The sequence below is a fragment of the Rhynchophorus ferrugineus genome, unplaced genomic scaffold (assembly GCF_030347505.1).
Source record: "Rhynchophorus ferrugineus isolate W39M unplaced genomic scaffold, kcgeb_rfMv2 rfM5, whole genome shotgun sequence".
NCBI lineage: Eukaryota > Metazoa > Arthropoda > Insecta > Coleoptera > Curculionidae > Rhynchophorus > Rhynchophorus ferrugineus.
In genome coordinates, this window is record NW_027472584.1 from 6,212,276 (window position 1) to 6,230,179 (window position 17,904).

The 17,904-nt window shown below is 29.0% G+C and overlaps 1 protein-coding gene across 2 annotated transcripts in view; it reads left to right on the forward strand.

Annotated features, from left to right (window-relative positions):
* Positions 1-17,904, forward strand: part of LOC143197595 (lachesin) — a 209,483-nt gene that overhangs the window by 114,951 nt on the left and 76,628 nt on the right. The gene's annotated exons all lie outside the window — the stretch shown is intronic.

The following is a 17,904-nucleotide window of genomic DNA, read 5'->3' on the forward strand; positions in this document are numbered from 1 at the left end:
ATGTTTCCTATAGTTTTAGTCGATGTAGTGATTTAAAGTTCGCTGTTACATAAAATGAGAAATTTTCATTGACTATCGAATAGTTCTTGATTGAAATACTGACTCGAAATGATCATTTATTTTGTCACATGAGACAGTCTTTATATTGGTATCTTGGTTGTCAATAAATATTAGGGTTGTTAATTAATTCTAAGGTATTTGTAAAGTCATTTTATGTAGCATCTATTCTATACTATTTCCTACATACACGCAATATCACAGACGTTGCTTATTCAGGTTTTTACTTATACTTCTCGATACCTTATGGTTTATCTGAGAAAAAGGATTGTTTTTATGAAAATACTCGAAAATGAACAACGCTCGATTAGTATACAATATTTGTTGTACTTCTGTTCTGTAATTCAAATACTCTCAGAAAGATCAACTAGTAGCTATCGATGGATAATCCTTTGGAAAAATAATAAAAAATATAGTTTCACATAAACCGGCTTGATAGTTATATTAGCCAAGAGGAAGGGACACTCCTATTGTAGCGATATTAATTTATTATTATATATGTGATTATCCATAAACAAGAATATAATATTCGACATAAAACAAAGACCTATAGGCCGATTGGCTTCTAGGAAGGTTTCCAAGCTAGTCAGGAAGTTCACATAAATAAAATGCATGTACATAAAGTTTCTCATGATAAAGACGTATATAAACATGCTCTCAAAATTAGTGTATAGACCTGATAAAGTAATTGAAATTTAATTGATAATATTCCTTAACTGGAAGTAAAGCAAAACAGTAATGATAGTGGAAATATCATTAAGTATCATTAATAGCTATGCGTAAAACAACAAAACCTTGTAACAGCTTATATTACTGTTCTTACTAAAATATAATGTTAATAATTTACAACAGATTCTATAGAAATATATATGGCAGAGTCTGCGTTAAAATTTAAGTTGAATATCACCTTTAAACTAAAGTATTCAGATTCAAATTTATTTGTTGTGTCTTCCCGTCATTTGAAACATAAATACAATCAGTCATTAAAATATTAATGTATAATAATAGAGCATCATTCAAAGTAATACATGTGAATTTAAAACCTGTATTTATAAATATATATTTATACCAGTTTGTCTTCTAATGATGTTCGAAATGGCACTACTCAAGCTTTCATGGTATACCCTTATGGAATGGTTTCCGTAGTTTTTGTGACTTCTAATTCTAATAGTATACGGATGAGAAACTGAGCTATTAAAATCCTCCTGTGGCAGCCGTTCACCCTGGACTGCAAACTTGTACCCAAATTACAGTATACTATATTAGTTCACAGCAACTTCAGTTCGCCTTTAGTGGCCTTACACCCAGAAATGTGATGCTTATGCCGGCTATTTCTCAAACCTTGAGTGTTTCCTAATTGGAACAGTTTATGGTTAGGGGTCTTTATTTTTAAATACTATTTTGTTTAAAGATAGAAGGAGCCACTTGTTGAACGGTGATACAAAGATGAACTGAAGATTTACATCTATTCGAACATAAAGAAAGCTGCACTGCAATATTTTAATATATTACATTACGGCATTGAATAAGTTTGTGGAGCACCATTTATTCGTCAACATCTAGAACTAAAAATACGACGAAAATTTAAATAATGAAAAATTCTCTATCTATTCTCTAAATAATCTAACAATCAGTCTAGGGATAACTGTTGTAATGATACTAAATTGATCTTATTGGTCTTATCATAAATGAATTTTGTAACTTATGCTATTTTGTAATTGTTTATAGAACTTACATTAAAGGATCAAACAAATGCATGAATAATTACGATCTGCTGTATAACTATTAAAACTATTAGATGGAGCTTCATCGAAATTAAATAGCCTTATTATTTACGTATTTAAACAGGGATCTATTACAATAAAGATATGTACTGTTGGAAATTTAATAAAAAAATACAGGAGAAGCTTAATATTTTCTACTAACACCTATCTTTTTAATTAGAAATAAATGAAATAAAAATCACATAAATAGCACAGCACAAATAAACACTAATATGTACATGTAAATATAAAACATAGATGAAAAAAATTTAGACAAATAGACAAAACGAAATAACAGCAAGTCAAATGTATAAAATTGTATAACGATGATTTTTTTAGAGATATACTTAAACAAACTATTTGTCTACTTTTCTAGTTGTACTAAGCAAATTTATTTTATTTGTCATTATGTAGTACATGAATGTCATTATTCCTTGAATATGGAATATGGAAGGGAAGAATTTTTCTATTAATTTCATCTCCGTCCGTATTTATATAAATATGCCCTGTATATTTTTGCAATTTCTGATTGAAATATCGATAAAAATATATATGCGGAAATAACGATGTCTAATGGACAGAGAGAACTTATGCTATTTTGTAATTGTTTATAGAACTTACATTAAAGGATCCAACAAATGCAGAAATCATTACGATCTGCTGTATAACTATTAAAACTATTAGATGGAGCTTCATCGAAATTAAATAGTCTTACTATTTACGTATTTAAACAGGGATCTATTACAATAAAGATATGTACTGTTGGAAATTTAATAAAAAAATACAGGAGAGGCTCAATATTTTCTACTAACACCTATCTTTTTAATTAGAAATAAATGAAATAAAGATCACATAAATAGCACAGCACAAATAAACACTAATATGTACATGTAAATATAAAACATAGATGAAAAAAATTTAGACAAATAGACAAAACGAAATAACAGCAAGTCAAATGTATAAAATTGTATAACGATGATTTTTTTAGAGATATACATAAACAAACTATTTGTCTACTTTTCTAGTTGTACTAAGCAAATTTATTTTATTTGTCATTATGTAGTACATGAATGTCATTATTCCTTGAATATGGAATATGGAAGGGAAGAATTTTTCTATTAATTTCATCTCCGTCCGTATTTATATAAATATGCCCTGTATATTTTTGCAATTTCTGATTGAAATATCGATAAAAATATATATGCGGAAATAACGATGTCTAATGGATAGAGAGAACTTATGCTATTTTGTAATTGTTTATAGAACTTACATTAAAGGATCCAACTAATGCAGAAATCATTACGATCTGCTGTATAACTATTAAAACTATTAGATGGAGCTTCATCGAAATTAAATAGCCTTACTATTTACGTATTTAAACAGGGATCTATTACAATAAAGATATGTACTGTTGGAAATTTAATAAAAAAAATACAGGAGAGGCTCAATATTTTCTACTAACACCTATCTTTTTAATTAGAAATAAATGAAATAAAGATCACATAAATAGCACAGCACAAATAAACACTAATATGTACATGTAAATATAAAACATAGATGAAAAAAATTTAGACAAATAGACAAAACGAAATAACAGCAAGTCAAATGTATAAAATTGTATAACGATGATTTTTTTAGAGATATACTTAAACAAACTATTTGTCTACTTTTCTAGTTGTACTAAGCAAATTTATTTTATTTGTCATTATGTAGTACATGAATGTCATTATTCCTTGAATATGGAATATGGAAGGGAAGAAGTTTTCTATTAATTTCATCTCCGTCCGTATTTATATAAATATGCCCTGTATATTTTTGTAATTTCTGATTGAAATATCGATAAAAATATATATGCGGAAATAACGATGTCTAATGGATAGAGAGAACTTATGCTATTTTGTAATTGTTTATAGAACTTACATTAAAGGATCCAACTAATGCAGAAATCATTACGATCTGCTGTATAACTATTAAAACTATTAGATGGAGCTTCATCGAAATTAAATAGCCTTACTATTTACGTATTTAAACAGGGATCTATTACAATAAAGATATGTACTGTTGGAAATTTAATAAAAAAAATACAGGAGAGGCTCAATATATTCTACTAACACCTATCTTTTTAATTAGAAATAAATGAAATAAAAATCACATAAATAGCACAGCACAAATAAACACTAATATGTACATCTAAATATAAAACATAGATGAAAAAAATTTAGACAAATAGACAAAACGAAATAACAGCAAGTCAAATGTATAAAATTAATTCTGAAATTTATTATTGATAATTTTGATTAATTATCTTTCAAAAAATAATTATTCTGGTCAACAATTAACATGAATAGCTAGTTATGGCAACACTACAATACTCATATAGTTAACCACAATACTCATAACCAAACTCCCAGGCGTAAGATTGAATAATCAAATACTCAATTTAATCAGTCTAATATGTATCGAAACAAACAGCAATTTTTAAAAAAGGAACCGTAATGTAAAAGTCTAATTTTTCAAACTTATATAGAAAAAATGAAGATCAAATAAGACCTTTATTTGTTTTTCGATATGGTGAAAATCTAGAATACCAAGAAAATGAAGATCCCCACAATCGGCAGCAAAAATATTCAGATGAAAATTGACAGTTGAACTTTAGAAAATGTTCATATAGGACCTTCGTGAAATCCTTTTTGCAATTGAATATTTCAGGTCAACTAACTTCCCTATGCTGTGTTTCTGACTTTGGTTGATAGTCTGTTCCGCATTCTTCAATTCTTCAACATTCCTTTGGTGAAAACGATTTACCAGAACTAATAAACCTCATATCCTTCGCCTTTTAAACGGTTTTTTTATTCAAACTATATTATGACCATTCGAATGGTATACCATATAAGGAATCAAAGGTCTTCGCAAACTCAATATCTACATTGGATTCATTTCAAAAGACGATCTAATTCTTAGGACATGTTATGTGTTATACTAAAAAAAGGAAACCCAAACTTTAATACAGATGATCTCTCTCATATTCCAAATTTAATCGCTTGGAACTCACGTAGGTAAGTCTTTGCCAGATATATAAAAATGAGAGACACTCTTATAAAATGATAACCTAACATTATTGGTTCTAAACCGCTTGAAAATATTTATACAAACATGTGCTCAGTACTCCCAAGGATACTATCGTTATCTTTTCACTATTGTTCACCGCTTGAGCAAGACGCAATGGATATCTAGCAGTACTTCACCTAATCATTTTCACAACACGGGATCCCAAATATATAATCTCCAATAATTTACAAAGTTTTAAAACCAACCCCATGGAATAACTATCGTCTTCGTACATCAGTGGTTATAAACACACATATTAATATAATTCTTTAAATAATAACAAAATAAACAAGGACAATTTTATATAATAAGTAAAACAATATATAATAAATAAACACGTAAATATAAAGAGAACTATACATATACTATATACTTACTATACTTCCAAGAAGCCTCATTATGTAATTAACGCCGTGGAGGAAAGGGTACGGTAAGGATCTAACCATGGATCATTAACAATATGCAATAAACATTGATTATCTATAGTTGACAGTAGGTACTTATCAACTATATTTACCAATATGTTATCAATCATCAGCTGCCTCGTGTATTAGAAATCCTATATATAAAGCATTTATAATACAGAAATTTTGAAAAATTTATTAAAGACGCTGTATATTAAAACTGAAGTATTTGCATTTTAAGGAATAATAAAGCCGTAACATATTGAAATCTTTGTTGTTTGTTGGTTTTCTGTCAAACTAATTATGAAAGTTAATTTTGTCATTTTCACGAATTGCTCGGAAGCAAATAAGCACCAATATTATAATATCTTATTTTAAGAAAACAAGGTTTAACTTGGACGAAAAACTTATACAGGAAAAGTTTGACTAGAACAGGTTTTACAAACTTGTTGCCTAAGAAGAAAACTTTAATATTGTTTGGTTTGACGTTAAGCTCGGTTCCTGTCACTTTCATCCTGACTGTTGTTCAGAATCCCGTAAGATGTTCCCAACAGTGTTTCCCTTGGCTTCTGTTCTGTTTTAAACTTTTTAAACTTATTACATAGTTTTGCATATATTTCCGAAACTTCTATTGGCATCCGTTTGCTATGTATTCCTTTTGACAGGTAATGTATCTTTGCGTTAGCCTGGAATCACAAATAATTACGAGGATTATTCAATAGCAACATGTTTTAAGTGAACTAGTTTTTATTCTCGGTATATTATACTGTATATCAAATCAGTTTTCTTTCAAGCGTATTGCTATATTTATAAATATTTTTATTTAACTTATTGTGTGGATTTCTGAACATATATTGATATCTATTTATCATTTGCTCCCTTTAACCTTATATTATGTTAAGAGTAGATAGAGCATAAATAAGCCAATATTTAACAAAAACAGGCTTCTTTATAAATTAAAATATTTATTATGGAAATTCTTTATTCATGGAATTATCAATCGCTTTCTATTGCTTTCTTAAAAAAGAAACAGCGATAAATCAGATAAAATGTCGTATTTAATAGTAAAATGTCTTAATTATGAGGCCTGTGACTGCATTATTATGTTAAAATATCACTTTTTTGATATTTGCTTATATAATTTCCTCACTAATTTTTCTTCGAGTCCTCTTTCAAAACATACATATGATTTCATATAATTTGAACTTATAATTCGTCACCTTCAAATTTTCTTCAGATGTCATTTAGAATTTAAATAGAACTGAAATGACATGACTTTCCAAGTGAACGATGAGGTTCTTTTAACTGGGAGAATCTTCATAAATGATGAAGATCTTAGACTTACCCTCCAAAATAAATTACAACGGAAATAAAAGAAAAAAATAACTCTGAGTATTTAACTTGATTACAGGAGAATTTTCAAACCAATTTCCAGATTAAGCGATTTTAAAACTTACACACTTAGTGCTTCTTTTGGGTTGAAATATTTACCTATCATAAATCTATGATCGGATATGATAATGATACTTAAACCCAGAAAACTAAAAAAACGTCTTATTATAAGAGTCTACGGAAAAAGAAGTGCTACTGTTTTTCTAGATATAGCGCATATTTTTAATACGATGTTTTTGCAGTTTATAGATTTGTTAAACTTTTATTTTTCGGATAGAGCGTTCAAGCTTAAGCATAAAGATGCTTATTAGGAATTGAATGAAATATAATCGGTAGTGCCACAGAGGACTGTGTTGTGACCGATCCTTTATCTACTCTACATCGGTGTTGCTGGCGATATTGCCAACATAGTTATAGGTATAAGACTACGAGCAACAAGCAGCAATGAAATTGCAAAAGTTAGTAACCAAGATTAACAATTGAGCTATGTAAGTGAGAAACAGATTGAATGAGACCAAATGTTTTAACACCAATTTTACACATTGACATCCTTATCAGAATAAATAATATTTAAGTGCAATATATTAATGCAAAAAAAAATTATTCAGAAATAATATTAGGTCCCCCTACTATTATATAAAAAATATCCTTAAGCCCATATGGATATTGGTTACAAGAAGAACTATCTCGACATGATCCAGCGGTTTCAGAACAAAGTATTAAGGGGTGCTTTTAATGCCCTATAGTACTTCAGAAATCTGTTATCTATAGAAATTTAGAAATGAAGACCATTAAAACCTGGCCCAGGGTCATGAACAAAGACTTCATAAATTCAATATTGAAACGGTTTGGATTCTTAACAGAGGGTATTGGTTAATACGATTCGAGAGAATTTGGCCTTTTAAGATGTGTGATGTTAGTGTAAAATGAGGGCAAGGTACTATATTAGTACTATATTAAGTACACGTTATGTACCCACGATGGAACCTAAGTGATTTCATTGAAAAAATATTTACTTTTTTTGTAGTAATTTAGGTGTGCAACATAGAACAAGTATTGCTAAGATTGTTATTTTACTTCTATCATTGAAATACGATTTAATAAGAAAAAACTTAGAAATGGACAGAAAAAAATCTACTATAAAATTAAATCTCAGTACTAACGAACATTATTAGATATTGATGCTACTAGTATCAGAATGTCTTGTGCGCTGGTTCATCCGGCGGTTTCTTTTCGAAAAGATCACTAGACTAGACGATAATATGCTGAATAATGCATTATAATTGTTATTAAAAAATAATTTATCATTTAAATATGGAAATATAATTCATTTAATATTATAGTAATGGCATCTAATGCATATATTATTTAAGGACTTAAACTATACTTATTACGTCCCACAATAATTGTATGGTGTAGGGTTCTTTTATTATATTTACGTTTAACTCACACTGCCTTTTCATGCACTTTCTATATCATTTGCAATGGAGGTAGTGTCCTTCCGCTCCTCATACATTCTAACCATATGAACATGCTCACAACATATGTATTATTATGTATTCTCCTAAATTACAAACATAGCGATGCACACAAATCCTATACACTTAGTCACTACAGCACTATATGCATATTTTATTAAAAGTTGCATTATACGTTTTATCTTGAGGCTTTATTTCAAATTTGCCGAGTGCTGAGAATCGATATTAATTATATACTCCTATTTAGTCTTTTCAAATTTCTGATGAGCTAACACAATCACCTTGTCTTGATTATTATCAGCACGTCATCCAACACATCCAATAGATATTCAATTATCACTCCAGTGTGCTTCTTCAGTATATTTCTTTTCAATAAATTATGATTCAATAGCCATATTTGTGTAAAATATTGCATTATCCCGGAAGAAACGAGCCGTCATCTTTGTCCATTTCTTTTACAATAATAAAAGTATATACTATAAAGTATATATAATAATCTAAAAATCTAGTTCTATCGCTTTCTTGTTACACCAACATATAACTCCACTTTTGCTCACTATAACTTTTGTTCAGACATTAAAATATTTTAGGTCGTCATCGGTCATAAAATACTGAATTTCGAGATCTTGTATATATTTTTTTAAGATCATCTAAAAGAGGTAATAATTTATGTCAAGAACATGACACATTAAATAAATTTACAGCTTTATCTAAGTATCAGGAATATCTAAAAATCGTGAACTTGTTCATCTATTCGATTGGTTAAAAAAATACTACTGGAAACCTAATATTTCCCTCATCCATGACATATTGGAGGGTGGGTGATACAATTAATATTATGGTTAAATCCATATTTCTTTACTTATTCTATGGATTTCACCTATAGATAGAATGTCTTGGTGTTTTTAAGCTTTTCTTCCACGACTGAATTCATATAGACCCGCAGCAAAATCATTTTTACTTACAGAATATACACAATTGCGCCAAACATGTTCACATCCAGATAATACTATAATGTTACCTTCTGTTACAATTGCACATGCTGCAATAGTCAGTCACAATATAAAAATCACCATTCTTCAACCTCTGGCAAATCTGCCAATTCATGTTAAAATTCAATGCAAACTTTATAGAGTCTTACCGTTGGGTTACTAATTAATTTTTCTGGCCTAAAATGGAGGCCAATAAAATATATTACTTTTTTCATAATATGAAAAAATATATAAAACAATTGATATGATGAATAGGTTATATTAGATCGTCATATTTGAACTATATATCAATGTATTAAATTTAATACTGCGGGAGAAGTTAGTTTTAGGATAAGAAAATGGGCCTCCTGAAAGCGACATAACCTGTGCATTATAAGGTTCTTTGATGTCGTTCCCAGAGTTTGATAACCAGGAGCAAATTTTAACTTAGAGCCTTTAAGGTGTTGTACTTGTAAATTGTTACAAAAGATCATAAAATACATTGTTTGTGAATATTATTTTTATAAATATTTACACATTTATTTATGTAAGTCATTGTTCTTAATTTCTTAAAGAAATCGGTTCTATATTTTATAATTGTAATACTAAGAGATTATAATTTTATTTTAATTTATTTGAGAAAAGTAAATGAAAAAGAAATGAATTTTTCAAAACTGATTATACCGCTAAATTTTATAAAAAATTTGATGAAAAACGTTTACCATTATACGAGAAAAGCAAAAACTAACTGCTTAACAAATAAACTAAAAGTTAAAACAATATATTTCTCTATGATCGTGAATATTCATAATATTCATACAATTAAGTGGTATAGCGATTGTTTTCTGAACATCTATGTTCTTGATGTTTTTATATCCAAATGATCCAAAAGGAAACAATTGCAATAATGTGTACTAATCTAAATTCACCAGATCGATATAACCCTGGATATTATTGGATACAGTTTGATTAATCGATTTGAGAAATACCTGTTGACTTCTATACCTAAATTGAACTTTCAAGTGGAATACTTAATACGCACTCCAAGGAGAACATCAACACTGGCGATATTTAGAGAAGAATATTCCCAAAGTCCTGCCACAGCAACAGCAGCGTATTAGTTGAGGACTAGACCATAAGTGCCGGCTATAGATTGATGACGATATTGATCTGTTATTTTTAGCAAATGCAGCACCCAGTGTACAAGTTTTAAATACTGTCTTTATATATTGTTTACCATCGAAGTGGAAGCCGAGCCATCTGCTGGATATAGTTCATTACGACCTGCTTATATAAAACAAAATAATCATTAAAAATTGGTATGGATACATTAGTTTGAACCGTTGATTAGTATTATACAGAGATATAACTATGTGGTTTTTGCGTAATGTCTTTAACTTAATCTGTATATTCAATATTGAGATATATGATGAACTACAACAGAAGCGTAGTCTAAAATGAATTAAAGGCCGGTGTAGTCGCTGCCATTATCAATGTTTTGTCACAACAACAGCAAACTAATTTGTTTAATAACTGCACGCTATTTTTAACCATGTCAGACGGGGATAGTCTCGACAGCTTTGCCATTCCTTGCAAGTTCTTCAGCTGGTGCCCATTCAGTTGTTTCTTCAGTAGCTCATAGCAGTTAACAGCTCACTACTCCTCATCTGCTTGTAGCATTGTAATGCACCTGCTTGCTAATTTTAATATCAAAGAATTACAACGTGTGTAAACTAACAACTGATTTCATAATAGGATATAATAATTTTTACAATAACGGCTATCGTTTTTTTATTGATTTGAATTCTCAACATGAAGCATTATAAATAGACAAAATAGTGAATATGTAATAAAATAATTTTTTGTTGCATGATCTTTATATGTTTAAATTAGAAAGTAATTTTATTTTTCTCTTAATATCGGATTTAACTACACAAAAAATCTATTATTGCCCTTCTTTTATATAATGTTCGCTCTGACATATTTATACTGTAAAATTCCATTGCTTTTACGATATATAGCCCCGCTAAACGAACTGTTGAAACGGAAAACTCTCATAGAACTGGTTAATTAAATAACCGAAAGTTTCCAACAAAGCCGGAAAATTAATTTTTATGAATCATCTAACATCAGTTTTTGTTTTGTTTCTCTTCCTTATGCTGGGTATTTCATTTTCTTTATGTTTTGTATAGATATATGAACAAATTGATAAAATACGATTTAAATATTTATTGACATTATTATTTTAATGTAATAAAACAAATAAAATAAATTTATATCAATAAAATTAATTAATTATTTAAGTAAATTTAGCTTTAATATAATATGTTATTAAATAATCTTGATAAACAAATGTGTCTTTGTTTCACTGGGTAAATGGAAACAAAAGGTGATTTGTAGGAATTTGTCCCTTGAATGTGCCCATTTTATACTGAACATAGTGACTAAACTAGGATAATGACAACAATTTTTAAACACGTCACCTTTTTCTTTTTTTACTACATAATTTAAGTGCTTTTACTGTTACTTTTTATGATCTGTAGTAATAATTAATGATGATGGAAACTGTATATTTAATTAAAATGAGATAGTTTAGCATGGCATTATATAGAAAAAGCACTAGTAACGTGTTAATGCGCTAACATAATATAAACTTAGTATCATATCCTAGGTAAATATTAACAAATAATATGATATTAATATCTATCGTTCAACCTTATTCCATTAATCCAACCTATCTTCATCATAATTGTACTGGAATAACTATTATTGGCAGATCTTAAAAAATACATTTTTTTTTAATAATCGGAACTTTAATCTCTAACAATGTGCTCTTACTTGTAAACTCACTCAAACTATCTTATTTTAACAACCCAATTCTTAGTAGTACTCTTTGTACAGTCAGGTTGTTCATATATGCTGTTGTAATTTTGTAACCCTCTTATTTTAACTCATTAATAATTTATTACTTTACTCTTTACTTTTATTTGTATTAATTCAATGCCCAACTTAATGGTAACTCATTTAAGGATATTACCGCCAATACATCCACTCTATATTTAATAATAATGGTTTACCACTTATTTTTAGAACACCAAATTATATTTGTTTCCCATCATTTAACTTCCCCCTCTTCTTCGGCAGTCTTCTAGAAAAACCTTACCAAGAATAGGTAACTTTTCTTATTATTATAGTTATTATAGTATCTACTTTTTCGTCTATACCTTCATATTTTACGCCTTTTGTAAATTGTATCTTTTTCATCTTTTTCACAAAAATATTAAATGTTTCAAATTCAATCACAAATAGCTTAAGAAACAAAATTTAAAAAATTTAATTATAATGGCAAAATTAAAATTTTAAATAATTTAGCATCTCCGGTTATTAATATTTCCACGTCATCTAAATATATGAGTAATGAGAGTGTATATTCAAGATATGTAAATATATATGAATTTATAAAAGTAAGCTTTATAAAATACAGAAAACAAAATCAATCAGATGCGGAAAAGGCAGATAACTCTGGCGTATGCGATTATTTTACTAAATATATTTGATCAGAAAAGAAGCCATAAATCACCCAGACACGTTCATACATAATAAAACGCGTCGAAAATGTGTTGATGCATTCCAAGAGCAAGTCTTTATATTTTCAATTTTTACTATTCGCTAAACTGAAAAATCCGCTTAAATCAGATTTTCCAAATGTTCATACTAGTAGTAATAAAATAGATAATAAATTTTATTTTTACAGATTATTTATTTATGAACTATTATTTATTAATTAATAGAAAATTGGGTTTCTAGCGAATTAATGAGAAAAGAAGAAGTATAAAATGGAATTATTATTAACAGATTATTTGTATTAAAAATGCATTGGGTTTCTGCAAAATTTATTTTAATAAGAAATAACAGGTCAATTCTCCCCAGCTTGACACATAGATGGTGCTACTAGAATTAAATCGATATATTTTTTAGTTAGCCCTAACCCTGCGAGTATACATTTGACAGCTGTCGGATCATTTGTTTGTAAATTATAGCATTTTGAGTGAAGCAACTTTTGTTATTGTGAAAAAAATTTGTGAAAAGGAATTTCGCGTATTGATAAAATATTGCGTTTTGAAAGAAAAAAATTCAATTAAAACAAAAACTTGGCTTGATGCCGAGTTGCCGGACACTGCTCCAGGATATTCAACTATCAAGGATTGATATGCTAAGTTTAAACGTGGTGAAATGAGCACCGTAGACAGTGAACGCAGTGGACGTCCAAAAGAGGTTGTTACCGACGAAAAGATTGAAAAAATCCACAAAATGATTTTGAATGACCGTAAGTTGAAATTGAATGAAATAGCAGATACTATAAAGATATCAACTGAACGTGTAGATCATATCATTCACGAATATTTCGATATGAGAAAGCTCTGTGCAAAGTGGGTGCCGTGCGAGTTCACTTTTGACCAAAAACGACCACGAGTTGATGATTCGGCGCAGTGTTTGAATATGATCAAGCGTAAAAAACCCGAGTTTTTGCATCAATATGTGACAATGGATGAAAAATGGCTCCATCATTCTCACTTTTTCCAGTTCAATCAACAGTTATCCGAGTGGACAGCACACGATGAACCTGCTCCATAGCGTGGGAAACCCCAACAGTCGGCTGACAAGGTTCTGGCGTCTATATTTTGGGATGCGCATGGAATAAATGTCATTGACTACCTTGAAAAAGGAAGGACCATCAACAGTGACTATTATATAGCGTTATTTGACAGTTTGAAGGACGAAATCACCGAAAAACGACCGCATTTGAAGAAAAAGAAGGTGCTGCTTCACCAAGACAATGCACCGTGTCACAAGTCAATGAAAACGGTGGCAAAAATGCATGAATTGGGCTTCGAATTGCTTTATTATCCACCGTATTCTCCAGATCTGGCTAGCAGCGACTAATTCCTGTTCTCAGATCTCAAAAGAATGCTCGCTGGGAAGAAATTTTCGTCGAATGATGAGGTTATTGCCGAAACTGAGGCCCATTCTTAAGCAAAGGACAAATCGTACTACAAAAATTGTATCGAAATGTTGGAGGATCGCTATAATCAGTGTATCACCCTTGAAGGGAATTATGTTGAATAAAAAAACTAATTTTTCCAAAAAAATGTGTTTTACTATGGTAGGCCTAGAACTTTTCAATTGACCTGTTACATCAACAACACAATTTAATAACGTTAACTAGTTCAATAACGCTATATTTATGATAAATTATAATTAAGCAAAATTAATTTTCATAATTAAATAAATATTTACTCATTGTGTAACTAAATTTCACTGAAACATTAAAATGTTCAGTCTTTTAATTAAATATATATGCAATGTATGTCGCATTCGCAAACAGTAGAGCAAAAACTTGTTCAAATGCAATTTATTATTAAAATTAAAAGTGTTTTATACCTCGTTTCATTGCTATGCTAAAGAGTATAGAGAAAAACAGCAGGCCAAAGATTGACATTCGCAAGCCCGATATTCCATGTCGAAATCAAGCGAGGAATCTTTTCTCAATAAAATTATAGCAAAATCAACATATTAAAATACTATTTTGGCTAAAGAGCAATTTTCTAGTTAAAATAAAAACATTATTTTTCATCAACTGATTTAGTATAAATGTTTTAATAACAGTAACAGATTTAGTAACAGTCTCTCCTATCCAACATCAGAAACCATCCTACTACCCAAATTTAGCTACCTTGTATTTCTTTCGTAGAAGCGTATTTCAATAGTTTTGGTGCCCAATTCACAGATTGAATGAGTGTACTGAAGTTCATTGAATAATAAAACATATTTTTTACTATTGTTGACCTCAAAATCGTATATTCAATATCGAACGATGAAACTTATTGAATAAACTAGTATTGTAATGTATACATAAACAACAAAAATTAAAAGTTAATACAAAGATGGTATGCCTGGGTTAAAAAACCATATCAGTTCGGGGAGCTATACCATGTACTAATAAATGTCGGATATTAATAGTTTCATTGTATTAATCACACACTGTACCGATAATCATTTATTTCAATCATTTCATTCATCATAGCTTTTCTGCATATAATTTTTCAATAATTTAAAAAGAGAAAAAAAGTAATAATAGAAATAAACAGAGATGTTAGAATATTGTAAGCAATTTTCCATATTCCAATAAAGTAATAGAATTACAAAATTGCGAAAAGTTAAATCAAATATAACAGGAACATATTTCATTGTGGAAACATCTCCTACGTGATCATAACAAAAAAAGATAATACTTTGTTATTACGAATTAAAAACTAGGCACGACCTTAGTAGGGAACACATTTCCTCTAGTTATTTATACTATTTATCTGAAGGAAGTTACGATGCTAGAGGTTCTTTGCTTTTTATCGTGTATTTTTATTTTTCGATTTCGTTTTTTTTTCTTACAAAACAAATATACTCTGGATATGGAAAAAATATAGAACTCTGAATGGAAAAAATATAGTAATTAGCATTGATATAATTATATATTATAGTAACTTATAGCGATCCTGGGTTATGTTGAATTCTATCTCACTAGCGGTCTACAAAATAGCCAAAAACTTATCCCAGATATTAAATACGTGCGGGGTGCCAGCAGCGATGACCACTAAACGATAACGAATATCAGGAAATCCCGATACGTTGATCTGGGATATCATTGAGGGGCACTTTGATTCATTCAGTTACTGACCACCGCTTGGTTCAGACATAACCATCGACTACGCAAGCGTCATTCAAGTTACACTCTACTGCTCTACCTTTTCCCTTTCTATTTTTCATATTTTATATAACGTCGATAAATAACGGTCATATCATGTAACCATCACTGTTTTACTTCGTCCCTCCAACCTTCATTCACCAAACCATAACATCCCCAAAAACTCAACAATGATATTTAATTTAAAATAACTTAAGTTGATTAATTAATCAATGTACAGTTAACATATTTTTTCAAATCTCTATTGCCAAATGAAAGGATTGTTTACTTCCATCGTGGAAATACTAATTTGTGTCAACCAACCTAAGGAAGAAACTGAACACACTTAAAATATTATATAACCACGAAATTTTACTGGGCATTTATACTAAATCGGTTGCAATATTATCTTAAGTGAAAGTAATCTACTAAAAAGGCAAAATTTGTAATTAATTATTAATTGCGGTCTTATCTGCGGAAGCATTTTATCTAGTTATTTATATAATTCTGGCAATAATATAATATTGCATCTCCTTTCTAAATTTTAGGTAATTAATATCATATTTATTAAAAAATCAAATAATGTTCAATATCCTTAGTATCCTATATATCCTCCTATATATTATCGAGCAATACACACTTTATCACACAGTGTCTTACGTAGTGCGTTAGTTAATCGCATTAATTCTAGTCAACATAATCTCGTACATATTATAAACAATATATACTACATATTACAAAACCTTAGGGTGTAGGTGAAAAATTACGTTAAAAGAATGTTTAATATTATTTAACTTCAAGACACTTATATATACTTTTTTGTCGCCTCAACACATGTATTATTTGACGACTACGATATGATTACGATCACAAAATGAATATAAAATAAATAATACACATAACAAAATGATAAAAAAGTCAAAATGGGACAAGACTACATATATGTGTATATATATATATATATATATATATATATATATATATATATATATATATATATATACATATATATATATATACATATATATATATATATATATATATATACATATATATATGTATATATATATATATATATAATATATATATATATATATATATATATATATATATATATGTATATATATATATATATATATACATATATGTATATATATATATATATATATATATATATATATATATATATATATATATATATATATATATATATATATATATATATACCGCCTAGCATAAGTCGTTTAAGGATAATTTGGCAAGATCTGGATTTAGAAAGGAGAATGGAGGAGAAAATATTGTGTTTTATTGGCCGTAACTTATCGCTATCTTTAATTAGGTATCAGCTTATATCAGCCATGTCAATCAATTTAAATTCAATATAAAGGAATATATCTTAATATTGTATGACGTGTTGATAGTGAGAGTCAGTTGAAATGACGTTCTTGGCCATGAGTTGAATAACTTCGTTTCTCTTAATTCTCTTATAGCTGGGAATTCAGGCTAGAGAAATTTTCTTGCCTAGTGTAGTAAACTCTTGAAGCGTGTTATATGCGTTAATTATTAATGGATGGACTATATGAGCGTGATTGAATTGCACTTAACGCGCTAGAAGAATCCGTGCAGATCAGCCATTCAACAGACTCTTCCTTCAATAGCCATTCAAATTATTTCCTAAAGACAAACAGCTCACGGGTGAAAATTGTGGTATGGATGCACCTATAACAGCGGCATCAACACCTTCATTTCTCTTTGATCAATCATTCATCAAATTATTTGCATAGTGATATAAGCTGATCGATAGTCATTGAATTCGATTTTTTTAAAATATTAACCAAAATCCTATTCGTACAATAATAATAGATTTGTTTATAGAAAAGGATGGATGGGGAAGGCCTGAAAGTTAGTGAATTTATATTGAGAAGATGAGGTCAAAATATCTACCGGTAAAAGATTTTTCGATGTGATGAGGCTATAGCTGAGTGGCTTTGG